The following is a 19,144-nucleotide window of genomic DNA, read 5'->3' as shown; positions in this document are numbered from 1 at the left end:
TCACAGGCAGAGTACGGGCTCCAGGAGGTGACACAGAGATCATACACAGCACTATCGGGGTGAAGCAAGGCTGCCCCTTGTCTCCTACTCTATTTGGTCTATAGATTGACGAGATTGCGAATTACATAAACAGACAGGGAGGACCAGGAGCACATTTGGCAGGAGTCCTGATACCGATCCTCTTGTATGCAGATGATATTGTTCTTATTTCTGATTCACCAGAGGGGCTGCAAAGGCATTTGGATGCATTACGGGCCTTTTGCGAGGACCGGGACCTCACTGTGAACCTTGGAAGGCTAAGATCATGATCTTTAACACCTCCTCACAGTGGATAAGTAGATCTGCAGTACAGTTTACATATAGTGGAGAGCCTATGGAGTATGTTACCTCATATGTATACCTTGGGATCACTTTTGTTGGACCTCAATTCTCGATGCGGAAGGTGGCCGACGCTAGATTGATGAGGGGATATGCAGCCCTTGGCTTGCTAGAGAGGCAATGCTCACAGATACAGTTTCAGGAGCCGAGGACAAAGCTTTGGCTATTTGATACTCTAGTTACACCTGCACTACTGTATGGTGCCCCCATCTAGGGTCCTAGCTTATACCACAGGAGGAGACAGGAGAGAGCCGGCCGAGATAGATACAGAGGAGGTATATGAGGGGTGGAAGCCGATGGAGAGGCCCCTAGTGGCGACGATCTCACACATGATTAGGAGTAAGCCATCAGTGCCACATGAGATTGTGCAGGCAGAGATGGGGCCTGCACCGATAGTGACAGAGGCTCTATTCCAGACAGTGACATACTGGCATAGGCTATGGGAGCTTCCACTTGATAGATACCCCCAGCTAGCCTTGGAGTCGTTGAGACAGTTGACACTTGAGGGAGATACCAAGTGCTGGTATGCACAGGTAGGCACTTGGTTTGGCATGCACGGTATGCAAATGGAGGCACTCTCCCCCTTCCAGTACAGCATAGAGGCCCCGTCATTGGTTCTCAGCCGCACACAGCGGAACAGGGTTATCAGGAAGGACATTGTCAGACTGGATACTTAGAGGACATGGAGTTCACCTAGTCGTCCACTAGGGACGAAGATGGCCTTCTACAGAGATCACCTCCTATGCGTGACAGAGGATGGGTTCATCATCCATCCACACTACATGGACATACACCTATCCTTTGGGGTGAGATGTGCGATCGACCAAATCCGCATCTCGTCCCACCAGCTGAGAGTGGAGACTGCTAGATATGGGCCTAGGGCGGCCGCACCAGAGGACATGATATGCTAGCTCTGTCACACAGAGCCCGAGACAAAGGAACATTACATATGCTGATGCACTGTATACTATGAGATCCGGGGGAGGTTCCACTGCCTCTTCCAAGCTGGGTTCGGACCACTTTTGTGAACCGGCCTCGGTCTTCAGACGAAAACAAAGGGCGGTGCAGAAACAAACTTGCACACAAAACACTTCAACACCTTTGAGGACCAAGTAAAGGAAAAAAATAAATAGGGGAAGCTAGAATGCTCCTGCAAACAGTACATGGACACTGATTGGCCCCAAAACGCAGTGGCGTCCCTTGCGGTATTTCTTTTATTGATTATAAGAGAGCTTTGATTACAATAAGGCTGGAAACTCAGCCACCGTCACAAAAGAACTCCTGAAGCCTGCAAAGACCTTGCATCAGCTTCATATCCACTCGGCATCCACAAACAAGTCCAGCCATTGTTCACATCAAAAGACTCACACATTGAGTCTGCATACAGAAGCTTTCTCCCATGATCAAGGCTGTCACAACCATCCATAGCCTCTCACCCTATGAACAGCATCACACCCTGACACATCCAGTGCTTCTGCATCACAACACAGACTCCCAAACTGTCTCCCAAAAGAGAACTCGCATAACAGCACATCATACCATACAGTCGACGCACCTGTACCAACCCCCTCTACCTTCCAAGGGTACTATCCATTTCTGTCATGGATTCCCTGTCCCTTGTCCAATCAATAGCAAGGCTGTACCATACATGTGTCGATTCTTGCACCTTATGCCTGCATGTGACCTATCTCCTGGAGAACCATAAACATGTTTCCTCGAGAAACCTACGACCTGTTTCCTGTGAAACCCTTAGGCCTGTTTCCCTTTGAAACCTTTGTCCTGTTTCCATACAGAACTATTCATAGCACCATTCAACAATAGTGCCAGCAACGGCATACATCTAGTTACCTGTTCCCTCATGAAACATCTGGAAACATAGAGATGCCCATAACTGTAGGTCCCTCTGTTCCTTTCTAGCAGGAAGAAAACAATCTGCCCCATGAGCATGCAGCCATGCGAGCTTGCATCACTCCCATGCCAAGAAACACATTCAAGTGACCTGTACTTGCAGCCAACCAAAACATCCCATAAACAATCTCAAAACAGTCCTGGCTGTGAGCCTCCTTCAGCCCGCTCCTTCAGAGAGAGAGAGAAAGATAGAGAGAGACCTGCTCAGCCTGTTCAGCCCAGCACCTCCCCTCCTGAAATGGCCTGCAGTCCTGGCCGCCTTCTATGGGTGGGAGAGAGGGAGATAAAGAAAAGTCCTGTGCCTACAGTCCTTGCCTGCTGCTGTCCAGCTGGACACAACGCTCCCTGCTCCCCACCGTTATTCTGCAGCCAGCCGCCTGTAAACTCCCCGACCAGCCTTCCAAAGGCGTGTGGAGGCCCCCAGCGTACAGCCGACTCTGGCCAGAGAAGAAAGCCCCATGTGCTGTTCAGAAGGAGGCCTGTCTTTTCAGCCACCAGCCCCTCCATAATCATGTGTGCCCCCTCAGCATGCAGTCCAATACTCCGTGTGCCAAGCGAAAGAGGAAGAGAGAGAGAACATGTGCTGTCGCTTCAGCCCGCCAGCCTTTCCAATAGAGAAAAAGCACACCCTTCAGATTCAGCAGGCGCCTACCAAAAAGCATGAGATAGAAAGCGGTGTGTCTCCCAAATTAGCTTTTGGCCCTTGGGCCACCAAAGGTTATAAAACCTTTTAAATTAAAATCTCTCTGTCCCCTTCACACTTGGGGTTGTCCACACATGGGTTTCCTTTGCAACTCCAAACTGATGCCATTCACACTGTCCACCATGCCCCCGTGCACACCTGCATACTGTCCAGAGAAAAACACAGGGTCGTGACAACTTTCTAGGATCATGGACTTCCCGGATCAGAGATGCCTGGGACTTTTTCTTCTAGAGCTCCGTAGACACAGGGAGTCCTTAGTGAGATCCAGATCAGCTGTACTTGCTCGAGGACCAGCACAGAGAGCTCTCACCGACTTCTTCCATACCAGCACTCCGAGGGCCGATCCACCCAACATACCGAGACCACAGGCTAGTGCAGCAGCTCGGCCGAGAGGTGTGACACTTGACAGAGCCACTGAGTTATGCAAAGCTCGACGCCCGAGACCCCATGGTCCTCGCCCACGGCCACGCCACCACAGGAGGATCCGGGCCATCATCTCCCATCATCGCAGGACCTTCTCGCGCCAACTCTGTTTTACCACATTGAGCACCATGTCACAGCAGCCCATAAGGGATGTATTAGGGTGATATGAGAGCTCTCTAATCATGTACCTAGAGCAGATTTTAAAGAACTAGATTTTTGTTATCTTTCTTTAATACTATTTTGTACCCAGGATGATGTACCTCATGGATATGTTGTAACCTTTTGGTCTGGCCTTTTGAAGACGTTAATACAACTTTCTCTCTCTCTCTCTCTCTCTCTCTCTCTCTCACATTTCTTCTCTTTCTCTCCCACATATTTACCTGCTCCTTTCAAACATTCCCTCCCTCTACAGTGGGAGGGTCTGTAGATGACAAAATCAGCCAGCTTGATCATATCCTTAGGGATCTTATCAAGGACCAGAAGAAGACATTGGACAGCACCATCACCGCCATCAAGAAGGACTTATTGATGCGCATGGGGAAGTTGGAGGCCGAAGCGGAAATATGGAAGGAAGAGAAGCTTACCATGCAAGAGGAGTGGGAGAAGGAAAAGCTCGCCATGCAGGAGGAAATCAACCTTTTGAAGGGCGAAGTGGCATCCTTACGCGATCGTCCACGGGAGGAAGGAGAGACTCTTGAGGTGGACAAAGAGGCAATCAAAGAAGAGATCACCAAAACCCTCACCCACACAATCGAGGGGAAAATGGAGGCGGCCCGCGAAGGATGGGTAGAAGTGATGAAGAAGAACATCAAAAAGGAGGTGCAAGAAGATGTACAAGTGATGAAGAAGAACATCAAGAAGGAGGTACAAGAAGATGTACACATGATGCAGTCTACTCTTGATGAAGAGAAGATGCGACGGATCCGGCGCCTAAACATCCGAGTCACAGGGATACCAGAGAGCACTACCTCCACACCCGAGATTGACGGGCGGAACCTATGTACCAAGCTATGACTAAAGGAGGATGAGCCGCTCCCATTCACTAGAGTATGGAGGACAACCCCAAAGGACTCCACCAAAGTCAAGGCCTTAGTGCTACAGTTCCCGGACGAGGAGAGTAGGATGAGCTTTATGAGAAGACGGGCTATCTTGAGGAGCTTGCCAGGGGACCCCATCTACTTCGATGATGATCTCACATGGATGCAACTGGAGCACAGAAGCTTATGCATGCCGAAGATCAAGGCGGCACGCAAAGAAGGGAAGAAGGCACATTATAGGGATGGTCACATCTACATTGATGGGAAGAGGGTCGAATAGCGCCATCTGGTCTATGAGACACGGAGGAAACAACGTGAAGGGTTGAGGGCTATCAGTGGGAGTCAGCTCACTGACAGGGGATGAGACAGGCCACCTCCCAAGGTTCAGGAGGTATTGCAGTGCTTTTCAGGCATGGGTTACATGAGCATGTTCGAGTCGTAGTACGAGACTTGGAGGCGAGATACATGTGGATTAGCTTACGTCTCTCGGAGACCAGATGGATTTATATCGCCCTTTGCTACTTTCCTCCGAAGGGGTCACGGTTTGCCACCACCGAGGAGCCGGGTGGAGGAGAGGCTAGTGAGTCTCCATACTCTGTCTTATCTGAGGAGATCTTACACTATTCGACACTGGGAGAAGTCTTCTTGATGGGGGACTTCAATGCACGGACTCAAAGCAGACAGTGCGAGATCTATGACTTTGAGGATCCCTTGAGACTAGAGCCGCTAGCTACAGAGGATACAGGGACCACTCGGATCTCCGCTGATGGAGGAGCTGACAGCACTGGATATGGGCAACATTTGCTGGAGCTTGGGGCCCGACACCATTTGTTATTTATAACGGGATGACTCAGTGGCCAGATTCAGGTGGGTTGACTTGCTTTCCAGTGGGAGGCGGCAGTAGTACAGTGGATTATGTGATGGGATCCCGGGAGGCAGCAGATATGGTGTCCCACTTCATTGTACCACCATGCCCCATTGGGGCGGATCATACATACCTATCCCTCACTTTCAGGAGCTTATTGGAGACCCACCCACCCATCATACAGCCACCACGCACTATTTTTCACTTCACTCAGGACCTAGCCGAGGTGTACGACTATCATGTTCATGATCAGCTATTTGCCTTAGATCCATCGGCACCCATGGCCATGCTCACCTCCCAGCTCTCACATGTACTGCACTCCGCAGCCGCGAGGAGTTTCCCATACCACATACAGACAGGACGGCCACCTACATCTGGGAGCATGCCCCAGAACCGATGGTATGATGATGAGTGCAGAAACCTTTACCGCAGTCTCCGAGTGCAGAGGGCTCGCGGGCGCCGGGGAGATCACCCAGAGGCAGGCAGGCAGGAGGATGCATACTCTCACCCGCCGTAAGCGGCGAGCTTATGAGGAGGCTCAGTACTGGGACACATATCACATGCTCATGAGCAGAGATGCTGCTGCTGCTTTGAGGAGACTCAGAGAGCCCCGTCCTCCCACACCTATTGCCGATCCTCAGACCTGGCAGACATATGCAGAGAGACTTTATGATGTGCCTGCATAGCCCCATATACCACAGCCCACAGAGCCATGCTCCACAGTCTCCACCTTCTTCACCCCACCTATGGTTAGGAGGGCCATATGCTGACTCCAACATGGACGGGCGACAGATCATACAGGATTACAGGGAGAGCATCTCATCTATGCTATTGATACATTGGCACCATTTCTTGCTCATCTCTTCAACAGAGCTCGGTCAGAGGGGTTTCCGGCTGAGTGGACGATGCACACTATTGTGCCGATCCATAAAGCGGGAGATGTACTAGACCCCGATTTTTTTTGGGACAAACTTGCAAAATTATATCTCAGCCAGCCTTCATAAATTACATGTAAATGAGACAGGACATATGGCAGCACTACATACAGGAGACATGGACAGCACCAGAGAGCCCACTACCACCGAAGATGCTGTATTACAGAGACCACTTTATGAGCATCTCAGGGGATGGGTTTATACATCGACCGCGGTACATGGATGTATACATGCCACACACCTCTCGCGTTGCTATTGGACAGCTACGAGTCTCATCAAGAGATAGAGGCTGGGAGAGCGGCACGGGTTCCCAGAGCTGAGCGGATATGCAGATTGTGCCGCGAGGAGGTGGAGACTGAGGATCATTTTGTATGTAGATGTAGAGCCCACCAGGGGGTCAGAGATAGATATGCGGGATTGTTTGAGGAGCACTCTTCACTACATCAGTTGATGGAGGCCTCGGACCAGCGACAGCTTGGCAGACTACTACTAGAGCTTCATAGTTCTCGAGAGAGACTCCTCCAGACACCCGCTCCCACTAGGGGTGGGAGACAGTCCCAGCTCACAGATTTCTTCCAGAGAGCTATGCCAGTGCGCCAGCTGATGTACCACGTGGGGTGACCGCACAGAGAGCAGAGGAATTGATAGCCACGAGGAGACCTAGACAGACTGGACATAGAGCACCCCGACTTCGTCACCGAGAGATAGCAGCTATCCGAATGAGACACCAGATGGAGACACAGGAGAGGCTAGCTCGCTTTCATTCAGACTCAGGGTACATGTTCATGCCATTCACAGCCTCAGCATCGGCGATGTATGATATCTTATATCCCTCTTATGGCACTGGATGGAGTTAGACATAGATCTGCATAGCATGCTTGTACTACCCCTTCAGCATATAGAGATGCATCTTGCCTTAGCACTCCATCCACATCCCCACCCCCCTTATATTGTTTGTATATGGGCTCCACCAATTCATGATGATTCACAGTTGTATCCAGACACATGCACACTTTTTCTTTTGTTTCTTTTCTTCCGATGACCGGAAGAACACAGTTGTATTATTTTTTGTCTCATAGGCCGACTTTGGCCTCTCATAGACGTTAATATATCTATCTTTATTTTGTCTCATAGGCTGACTTTGGCCTCTCGTAGACGTTAATATCTCTCTCTCTCTCTCTCTCTCTCTCTCTCTCTCTCTCTCTCTCTCTCTCTCTCTCTCTCTCTCTCTCTCTCTCTCGCGCTACTGTTCACCGTTGTTCGCGCCCCTGCTCACCGCCGCCTTCTGTTCACTCTGTTTGCGCCTCTGTGCGTAGCCGCCACCTTCGCCCTTGCTCACCGCCCCCTCTCCCACCTAGGCTCGCTCTGTTCTGTTTGGACCCGCTATGCTATTATGTTCGCCTCGCTGCCCTACTCACGCTATGCTGGCCCGTCTCCCTGTCCGCTAATCCCTTCCTTAGGTCACCAAGGCACCAAGAGTACTCACCATGGAGGACATTGAGGATATCCGCCATCGACCGATGAGAGACATCTTTGGATAGTGATGTATATGATGCTTACCTTTGTTGCTAGAGTTTTCCTCCCACATGTTATCCATTAGGAGCTCCTAGTACCTTACTTTTCATCAGTTGTTGTTTCAGTTTCAGTTAGTTGTTTAGTTGTTTTAGCTTTTCTTACACAGACATTGTATCAGATCCACCAATTGTTGTAACCTTTTTGGTCTCATAGGTCATTTTGGCCTTTTGAAGACGTTAATATATCATTTCATTTCTCTGATACCTCAGAGGAGATGTTGAGGGAGCTTGATGTTAGGGATATGGGCCTATCTAGACTCTCACAGGATGAGGAACATACAGTGTATGGGTGGTATTTGATAGACATGGGGACTGCACATGGATTGGCCATCCTGAATGGTCTACAGAGATTCCCGACAGCGGGCGGTTTCACTAGCTTTCCACATCGGCATGGTGCTAGTACAGTGGACTATGTTATGGCTCAGCTCAGTCTCATTCCCTCTTTTTAGGATTTTATGGTAGGTACTAGGCCGGTTGGAATAGCAATGGATCATGCTATCTTGTCCTTCACTCTCACATTTCAATTCAGCACCGCTCCATTGGGACAGGTCTCCACACACACTCGTTATACCTTTACGAGGGAGACTGACACCGTGTACACGGATGAGATATACAGACGCTTATGTGCCGAGGAGCCGCGACGACCATTAGATGAGCTCACTCAGATATTGATAGAGACGCTTCATGCTGCAACATCAGAGGCATATCCCCATAGTCAGCCTACACGGAGACGATCTGGGAGCATGCCCCAGAACAACTGGTATGATGAGGAGTGCAGAGAGATGAGGATTAGATTAGAGAGAGAGGTGCTCATGGATGTTACCACTCACAGACAGTCACGGATTACCTTCCGGCACCTAGTGCGACGGAAGAAGAGGGCTTATCTTGCTCAGTTAGAGAGCGATTTGTATCAGCAGTTATTTATGAGTCACGACTCAGGCGAGGCATGGAGACTATTCCATCAGCATTCACCATCACTAGCCATTACCTCCACAGAGATTTGGGGTGAGTATGCAACATCCCTGTACACAACACCAGGACAGCCGCCCCTGCCAGACCCATCGGAGCCATGCCCAGAGACATGTGTTTTCTTTACTGCTGAGATGGTAAGGAAAGCTATTGACAGGATGAGGACTGGGAGAGCATATGATCATGATGGTTTGGTAGCAGAGCACTTTATTCATGCCAGAGATATGCTTGCAGAGCTTATTGCTATGATGTTTAACCGAGCCATGTGTGAGGGTTTTCCTGAGACTTGGAATATGTCCACGATTGTGCCTATCTTCAAGTCAGGGGATCCCATGCTTCCTAGGAATTATCGTACCATCATGATTGGTCACACATTGGCTAGATTATATGCATCTATTCTTGAGCAGGAGTTGAGTAGATGGGCAGAGAGAGAGGGCATACGTGCATCAGGGCAGGCAGGGTTCAGGAGAGGTTTCTCCACTCTTGACCATATCTTGACACTGAGAGCTATTATTGAGGAGGGCAGATTATATGGCAAGAGGATTTATTGTTGCTTTGTGGATTTCCGCAAAGCTTTTGACACAGTACCGAGAGCCAGACTGATGCGCAAACTACAGGAGATGGGAGTGCCCACAGAGCTGATTTGGGGAATCATGGCTTTATACAGGACAGTTGTGGGGCAGGTACGTACTACTCAGGGTATATATGAGATGGTTCACTCCACTATTGAGGTGAAACAGGGCTGCCCCCTTTCTCCCACCTTATTTGGGATGTATGTGGATGAGGTTTCAGACTATGTAGAGCGGGAGGGTGACTGAGGAGCACAGCAAGCAGGGACATGGATTCCGCTGTTATTGTATGCTGATGATATTGTGCTGATCTTAGATTCTCCAGAGGGGATGCAGCGTCATTTATTTGCATTGCACACGTTTGCACAGGACAGTGGATTGTCTGTTAACCTTGGTAAAACCAAGGTGATGGTGTTTAACACCACAACACAGTGGGTTAGGAGGTCAGTACCCACCTTTACATATGGTCAGGAGACAATGGAGTATCCAGATGCATAAACTTACCTTGGTGTGGTTTTTAGTGGCCCACTATTTTCCTTGAGGAGAGCAGTGGAGACCAGATTGACCAGAGCTTATGCAGCATTGGGGAGACTAGAGAGGATGTGTTCGCAGGTTCAGTTTCACGAACCTCGAACAAAGCTCAGGCTCTTTGACACTTTGGTCACTTCAGCCATGCTGTATGAGGTGGAGATATGGGGACCCTCAGTGGATCACCACAGCTGAGCTGGTAGCACTGATGGATGGAGATGTATGGAGAGGCCCTTGGTTTCTATGATTTCCTGGATGATTAGGACCAAGGCCTCCGTACCACATGATATTATCCGTGCAGAGATGGCTGCCCCCCCATTGGTAGTAGAGGCACTCACTCGATCAGTCTCCTTTATACATAGCACTTGGGCTCTCCCTAGAGATGGATATGCTCGCTTAGCCCTAGAGTCTTCAGGACAGTTGGCATCACAGGGAGACGGATCATGTTGATATGCATAAATGACAGCTTGGTTCCAACTGCATAGCTTTAGTATGGACAGGCTACCTCCATTTCAGTACTCCCTGAATGCACCCTCCCTTCACTGATGTATACCATTTTATACCCCCAGTATGGTACAGGATGGAGCTAGCTAGGTTGCATATCATGATTGTATACTCCATGCATATAGCTTTGCATTCTCCTAGTAATAGAGCTCCATCCCCTGCACACCCAGATTCAGCTTTTTTATTCAGTACTTTTTCATTTTGTTGGGATGACAGAGGATACCCCATACAGGTACTCCGATTTGTCTCATAGGCCGAGTTCGGTCTTTTGGAAGACGTTAATAAAATCTTTCTTTCTTTCTTTCTCACACGGGCAGAGATTAACAGACTTATCAGGGAGGACTTGACTCAGCTGGACACTAGGAGGACATGGATACAGCTGACACACGAGCTTGGTACGAAGATGGCTTTCTATAGAGATCATCTTCTCCAGCTCACGGAGGATGGGTTTGTGATTAGACCCAGCTACACGGATACTCATCTTTCTCATGTGCTATTGGTCAGATGCGCACATCCTCACACCAGCTAGAGATTAAGACTGGCAGATTCAGAGGAGTACCAGCTGAGGCCAGGATTTGTCAGCTGTGCCAGATGGAGCCAGAGACAGAGTTACATTACATATGTCACTGTCCAATATATTATGAGATACGAGGCCATTTTCATGCCTGTTCAGAGAGGGTTTCGGACCACTTTCTAGAGTCATGAGATACCAATATCAGAGATGCCTTGGATTATACTTGCTGGAGCTGCGTAGACATAGAGAGGGTCTCTTGAGAGGGAGGGGATCAGAGAGGGAGAGACACCTACAAAGGCAGATTACAGACTTCTTTCGACCAGAGATTGAGCAGTCAGGCCAGCAGGCATTGCAGCTAGCCCCAGAGTATAGCCGCACCAGAGGTACACTGATTGATCGGGCTATAGAGCTGGGGCGGTCCACATACCCCAAGATGAGAGGCCCATCCCAACACCGACGGAGACTACAACAGAGGATTAGGACCATACTAGCACGGCATGGGAGACGTCCACTCAGAGTACTCACCATGGAGGACATTGAGGATATCCGCCATCGACCGATGAGAGACATCTTTGGATAGTGATGTATATGATGCTTACCTTTGTTGCTGGAGTTTTCCTTCCCAGGAGCTCCTAGTACCTTACTTTTCCTTATAGTTGTTGTTTCAGTTTCAGTTAGTTGTTTAGTTGCGTTAGCTTTTCTTACACAGACATTGTATCAGATCCACCAATTGTTGTAACCTTTTTGGTCTCATAGGTCATTTTGGCCTTTTGAGGACGTTAATATATCATTTCATTTTATTTCTCTCTCCTCCCTGCCTGTTGGAGTAATCTCGAGGAATGGCTCCGAGTCTCCGAGAGAAGCTCGAGGCCCTCGAGATGGCAATGAAGGCACTAATCAAGGAGAACAAAAAGACATCCGATTCCAACCTCAATGAGGTGGAGAACAAACTACACCGGCACATCATGGCCCTCAAAGCACAGGTCACGGACCTTGAACAAGAGAACACGGCACTCAAGGAGGAGGTGAGTGCATTGAAAGTGGAACTGGTAGCCGTCAAGAACACCGAGAAGGAAGAAGGGGAGATCAATGACAACACTCTCACAGCCATCAAAGAAGAGATCTCCAGGGAGATCACAAAGGACATGGAGGGAAAACTCGAAGCCAAGCAGTCAGGGATGGGTTTAGGTGGTGAAGAAGAACATCCATAAAGAAGTAAGGGAGGAGACTCAAAGGGAAGAACACCAAATCATTCACACCACCATTGAGGAGGACAAGAATCCATTGCAGTTCTAGGCTGCCAGCTTTAATTTGGTCCCATAGGTCTCGCACCGTCATGTAGAGCGTCGCTCCACGACGACACCCTCCCTTCTCTATAAAATGCTATCTTTTCCTTTTCTCTTGCCGCCCTAATCTCTGGCATAACTTCCTTCATATATGCAAGCTGTGAAAGAGTAAGATCGTCACCAAGAAAAATGCCTGTATTCTTTAAAGTGGGTCACCTCTTCAAGAACTCCTTCGCCTCAATAGAGGGGAAGCGAAGTATGAGAGCTCTTTCCTTTGATGTTTCCCTGTTGCCTCCGCTTTTTTTGCCCACTCTCCAGGCTTTTGCGTGTGCCGGACTGTCAATCCCCATCAACACCATAAGCTCTTTCACCTCCTCTTCAACTTTATCCCCGTCTTTAAGGCCGGTAATCCTCACATGCAAAGCACGTGTACGTCTTCGTTGTTCCTCTTCCAAAGTCATGTTAATGATTGTAGGTGTAGGGGTTGTTATCTCCTTACCTTTACCCTTCTTGGCGACCTCTATCCACTTCTCCGCTTCATCCATCTTCCTTTGAGTCTTGGTGATGACTTCTACCCATGAGGAAGTCTTTGCTTCGTGTTGCTTCTCTTCTTCCTTAATTGCCCGTACTTGTTCCTTGATAACCTTGAGCTCTTCTATCATGTATGGCTGAATTTCACCTTCTTCAAGTCCACCATTTGCCTTAGCCTCTGCAAGCTCCCTCTGAAGAGCTGAAATTACGCCTTTGAGCGTGTTGACTTCCCCGTGAAGGTCCTTGACTTCTATTTGAGGTCCTTCTTCTTTCCACCACTTACCCTCATTGAATACCATTTGGAGAAAGTTGGCTTTCTCCTTCCACCATCCCTCCATCTCCGCCTTCCATTCCTTCATCTCCTTTTCCACATTTGTTATCCTCTTGTTTGTGACCATAAAGGTCGCCTTCGTTGGGTTGCGCAAGGGGGAAGCCATGGAAGAAGTGCGAGAGAGAGAGTTATGTTGCTGCCTTGGGGGCCTGAGCAAGGGTGGGTGGGGAAAGGGGGGCAGCCAGCGCGGCGAGCAGAGAGAGAGAGAGGGCGAACAGTCAAGCGACGTGCGGACAGCGAACAGAGAGAGAGAGAGGGGGCGATGAACAGTGAAGCGAAGAGAGAGAGAGAGAGAGAGAGGCGGGCGAACAGTGAAGCGAAGTGAGCAGCGCGGCGAACAGAAGCCGCAGTGGGCGGCGAAGAGAGAGAGAGAGGGCGAACAGTCAAGCGACGGGCGGAGAGAGAGAGAGAGGGCGGACAGCGAACAGAGAGAGAGAGGGCGGCGAACAGTGAAGTGAAGAGAGAGAGTGAAGCGAAGTGTGAGAGAGAGAGAGAGAGAGAGAGAGAGAGAGAGAGAGAGAGAGAGAGAGAGAGAGAGAGAGAGAGAGAGAGATGAAATGAAATGAAATGATATATTAACATCTTCATAAGGCCAAAATGACCTATGAGACCAAAAAGGTTACAACAATTGGTGGATCTGATACAATGTCTGTGTAAGAAAAGCTAAAAACAACTAACTGAAACTGAAATAACTATGAGAGAGAGAGAGAGAGAGAGTGGCGGGAGGGGGCTACGAGGAGAAATGAAATGATATATTAACGTCTTCAGAAGGCCAAAATGACCTATGAGACCAAAAAGGTTACGGGGAGAGAGAGAGATGGCCAAGTCCTTTTGGGGCGAGCAGAAAGGAGCGAAGAGCATGTGGGGGCGGAGTGAGAGAAGCGAAGCGAAGAGAGAGAGAGAGCTATCTGCCGGTTACACCTCTTTAATAGGGCACTAGTGGAGGGCCTACCAGCTGAGTGGACTATGCACACAATCGTGCCTCTCCACAAAGCGGGAGACATGCTAGACCCCAGCATTTACAGGACTATCATGATTGGTCATACATTGGCCAAACTTTATGGCGCAGTGCTCGAGGCAGAGTTGAGCTCATATGCAGAGAAGAAGGGACTGCGAGCACCAGGGCAGGCTGGATTCCAACGGGCTTTCTCCACTATTGACCATATATTCACTCTGAGATGTCTGATTGACCAGGCTAGGGCACGGCAGAAGAGATTATATTGCTGCTTTGTGGATTTCCGCAAAGCATTTGACACGGTGACACCAGAGAGACTCTTCCAACGCCTATAGTCATTGGGGATCCCATCAGAGATGATTTGGGACATCTATGCTTTATATGAGCAGGTCTTCGGGCGCATTCGATGCCCCGGGGGGCTATCCGGGGGGCTATCTGATGTTATTGCTAGCACCATGGATGTGAAGCAAGGATGCCCACTCTCCTACACTATTTGGGCTATACATCGATGAGGTGGCTGACCTCATTGGTCACGGTGGTGGGGACGGGGTAGACATCTCAGGTACCACAATCCACATTATGCTATATAAAGATGATATTATTACAGTCTCTCAGTCGCGGATGGGACTACAGCGCCATCTCCATGCACTCGATGACTTCTGCACACAGAGGGGGCTTACAATGAACCTTGGGAAAACCAAGGCCATGATTTTCCACACCTCAGGGCCGGTTCGACGACGACAGGCCATCTTCACACTAGCAGGAGGACAAGTAAAGGTGGTAGACTCATATGTGTACCTGGGGATTACATTTACGACTCCGCTAGGAAGATTTACTATGGCACTGGCAGCCAGGGATAGACTCACACGAGGGTATGTAGCTCTGGCCATGCTAGAGAGACAGTGTCACCAGGCACACTTCCAGGAGCCCCCCACGAAGGCGTGGTTGTTTGACACACTAGTCACCCCTGCTTTGATGTATGCTGCAGCAGCAGTATGGGCACCTGGGCTCGCCACCTCCACATGGTCTCAGATAGAGAGGCCTTAGATTCTCATGCTCTGACGGATGATCCGCAACAAACCCTCCGTCCCACATAACATTGTCCGGACGGAGTTTGCTGCACCTCCTATGCTAGTAGAGGCCCTCTTCCAGACGATCTGCTTCATACAGAGGATCAGAGATGCCATCAGATCGACTCTCACATAGAGCTTTTGAGGCGTCCAGGCAGCTCGCAGAGAGCGGAGATAGGAGATCATGGTATTCATAGATGATACAGTGGCTCACTCAGCATGGTCTTGACATCGATCACCTGCCACCTTTCCAGTATGATATACATGCACCACACATCCAACTCTCTCACAATGAGAGGAACAGAGTCCTTCGGCAGGATTTATGGCAGCGATACACTCAAGAGACTTGGATTACAGCCAGTCAGCCTCTACTGCCGAAGATGCTATACTACTACAGAGATCAGTTTATGCGTATCTCAGCGGATGGATTCATATAGAGACCTGGTTAAATGGATGTGTACATGCCTCACAGTGCCCGAGTTGTGTTTGGCCAGCTCAGAGTGTCATCACACCAGCTTGAGATTGAGGCAGGTAGGGCAGCACGGATCGCGAGAGCAGAGAGGATATGCAGACTATGCCATGAGGAGGTTGAGAGTGAGGAACATTATGTATGCAGATGCAGAGCATATATGCAGACTATGCCATGAGGAGGTTGAGAGTGAGGAACATTATGTATGCAGGTGGAGAGCATATAGTGTCATTAGAGAGAGATACACCCTCACTCCGCCAGATCATGGAGTCCGCAGACTAGCGCAAATTTGGCTAGTTCTTGCTAGAGACACTACTACGGATTCATACCACAGGGAGAGGTGGGCAACAGCTCCAGCTCATTTATTTCTTCCAGAGATCTATCCCAATGCCTACCCTGACATAGGAGGGGGTTACACTTCAGCGCGCTGTGGACCTCCGAGCCAGATGGAGACCAAGAGCACCAGGCTACCAGACTCCCAGACTACATCAGAGGGAGATGACAGAGATACGGGCTCGACATCAGCACCATATCCAGGAGCGGCTAGCTCACTTACACTCACACCCAAAGATCATGCTCTGAGGTATTTTTGCCTCGCCATTGCCTATGTATCACATATTACACCCCCATTACGGTTCTGGTTGGAGCTAGATAGATCTGCATTGCATTCTTCTATACCCTGCGCATATAGGTTGCATACTAAGCCTCTAGCAGTAGTGCTCCATCCATCACACCCCCCCACTAGCTTAGTACTTTCATAGTTTATTTCATGTTCATTTTGTCGTTTTCTTTTTCTAGACATCCAGAAGACATTGACAGTTGTACATTGATTTGTCTCATAGGTCGAGTTTGGCCTCTAGTAGACGTTAATACAGCTTTTTTCTTTCTTTCTTTCTCTCAATCTCCTCATGAGAAAAAAATGCATGCCGAGAGTCCTACATGCCTGGAAAGAGGGCAAGAGAGCATTCTATCGCGATCGCCATGTCATCATCGATGGCAAGGCCACCGATTAGCGCCAAGCGGCCTATCGGACATCAACTATGGAGGATCCAGATTCACAGATACACACAGCAGTTTGGAACTGCAATGGAGCACTTTGGACACATCCTAGCAGGATGGAGGAGGTCATGGAGGGATGAGACATCATACTACTTACAGAGATGCACCGGAGCCCAGAGAGGGGGCTGCCCAAAGTAGAGGGCTATCAGTGGGAGTTTACATACAGGGGGACCACACAGCAGAGCACATCGAGAGGATCTCGAGATATAGCGGAACTCTTTAAGCGAGAGCTACAGGAGCGCCTACAGGTGGTAGCACGTGACCAGGAGGCTAGATACATGTGGATCACACTAGAGCTCTCGGCAGACAGGGTGTTATACATTGCTCTATGCTACTTCTCTCCTAGAGGATCGAGATATGCCATGACAGTAGACGAGAAGAGTAGAGGGGAGGAGGAGGACACAGGGACATTGGGAGAGTAAGCATATGCAACCCTTTCAGATGAGATCATACACTACTCCAACCTGGGGGAAGTCCTCCTTATGGGGGACTTCAATGCACGGACACAAAGCTGACAGTGCGACATTTATGATTTCCAGCACCCCGAGATGATGCACACAGTAGATGTGGAGGACACGGGAGCTTGCAGGGTGTCAGAGGACATGGGGCCGGATAACACCAGATATGGTAATCACTTACTTGAGCTGGGAGCGCGACACCATCTCGTTATTTATAACGGGATGTGATAGTGGCAAGATTCAGGGGCACTGACATGCTTTCCACAATCAGGGGGGGGGTAGGGGGGGGTAGCACAGTGGACTACATCATGGGGTCCATGGAGACCACACAGGTAGTGACATCTTTCACCATCCCCCCCTGTCCTATTGGTGCGGATCACACGTACCTCTTACTGTCACTGGCGAGCTCCACACCAGCACCCACACACCCCATACAACTTTCTACTTCACCCATGACTTGGCAGACATATATGAGCATCATGTATATGACGGGCTACTCCAGATGGATCCCCTATCACCTCTAGACACACTCACCACCCAACTCTCATCTCTACTACATACAACCGCCACCCGCAGCTTCCCCCATCATACACACATTGCACACACAAATAGATCTGGGAGCATGCCCCAGAATCGATGGTATGATGATGAGTACATAGAGCTATATAGACACCTCTGTGCCCAGAGAGCACTGGGGACCCTTACACAGAGACAGGCGAGCCCACAGATGACGACCCTCACACGCCGTAAGAGGCGTGCATATGGGGAGGCACAGTACTAGGATATATATCACCTACTCATGAGCAGAGATGCAGCCACTGCATGGCGTAGGACGAGAGAGCCTCACTCTCGTACCCCAATTGAGGATCCACACACATGGCACACATATGCAAAGAGCCTCTACCATATCCCTCAGCAGCCGCCCATACCACAGCCACAGGAGTCCCGCCCTACCACCTCTACTTTCTTTACCGCCTCGATGGTACAGAGAGCTATCGGTCGGTTACAGCATGGGAGATCGACTGACCACACATGTATACAAAGTGAGCATGTTATTTATGCAGCTGACACACTGGGACCCTTTGTTGCTCACCTCTTTGTTTGATAGGGCACTAGTGGAAGGCCTACCAGCTGAGTGGACTATGCACACCATCATGCCTCTCCACAAAGTGGGAGACATGCTGGACCCCAGCAACTACAGGACTATCATGATTGGTCATACATTGGCCAAACTTTATGGTGCAGTGCTCGAGGCATAGTTTAGCTCATATGCAGAGAAGGAGGGACTGCGAGCACCAGGGTAGGTTGAATTCTGACGAGCTTTCTCCACTATTGACCATATATTAACTCTGAGATGTCTGATTGACCAGGCTAGGGCACGAGAGAAGAGATTATACTGCTGCTTTGTGTATTTCCGCAAAGCATTTGACACGGTGCCACGAGAGAGACTCTTCCAGCGCCTACAGTCGTTGGGGATCCCATCAGAGATGATTTGGGGCATCTATGCTTTATATGAGCAGGTCCTCGGGCGCGTACGCTGTCCCAGGGGGCTATCTAATATTATTGCTAGCACCATAGGTGTGAAGCAAGGATGCCCACTCTCTCCTACACTATTTGGGCTGTACATCAATGAGGTGGCTGACTTCATTGGTCACGGTGGTGGGGACGGGGTAGACATCTCACGTACCACAATCCACACTATGCTATATGCAGATGATATTATTCTGGTCTCTGAGTCGCAGATGGGACTACAGCACCATCTCCATGCACTGGATGACTTCTGCACACAGAGGGGGCTTACAGTAAACATTGGGAAAACCAAGGCCATGATTTTCCACACCTCAGGGCCGGTTCGACGACAGGCCATCTTCACACCAGCAGGAGGACAGGTAGAGGTGGTAGACTCATATGTGTACCTGGGGATTACATTTACGACTCCGCCAGGAAGATTTACTATGGCACAGGCAGCCAGGGATAGACTCACACGAGGGTATGCAACTCTGGCCATGCTAGAGAGACTGTCACTAGGCACACTTCCAAGAGACCCGCACGAAGGGCTGGTTGTTTGTCATACTAGT

The 19,144-nt window shown here is 49.6% G+C and overlaps 1 protein-coding gene, 1 long non-coding RNA gene and 1 pseudogene across 2 annotated transcripts in view; all 3 read right to left on the bottom strand.

Moving 5' to 3' along the window:
- The window catches only part of LOC147634028 (glutathione S-transferase 2-like), a 137,303-nt gene that overhangs the window by 27,751 nt on the left and 90,408 nt on the right, over positions 1-19,144 (bottom strand). The window lies entirely within an intron of this gene.
- LOC147634029 (uncharacterized) overlaps positions 1-19,144 on the bottom strand; it is a 39,217-nt gene that overhangs the window by 10,652 nt on the left and 9,421 nt on the right. The window lies entirely within an intron of this gene.
- On the bottom strand, positions 12,214-13,156 carry LOC147634030 (uncharacterized; annotated as a pseudogene).

Source organism: Cibotium barometz, chromosome 11 (genome assembly GCF_041138505.1).
Source record: "Cibotium barometz isolate CiBa-2024 chromosome 11, ASM4113850v1, whole genome shotgun sequence".
In the NCBI taxonomy this organism is placed as follows: domain Eukaryota; kingdom Viridiplantae; phylum Streptophyta; class Polypodiopsida; order Cyatheales; family Cibotiaceae; genus Cibotium; species Cibotium barometz.
Note: the sequence above shows the minus strand (reverse complement) of the source record. Positions and strands in the feature narration are given on the sequence as shown.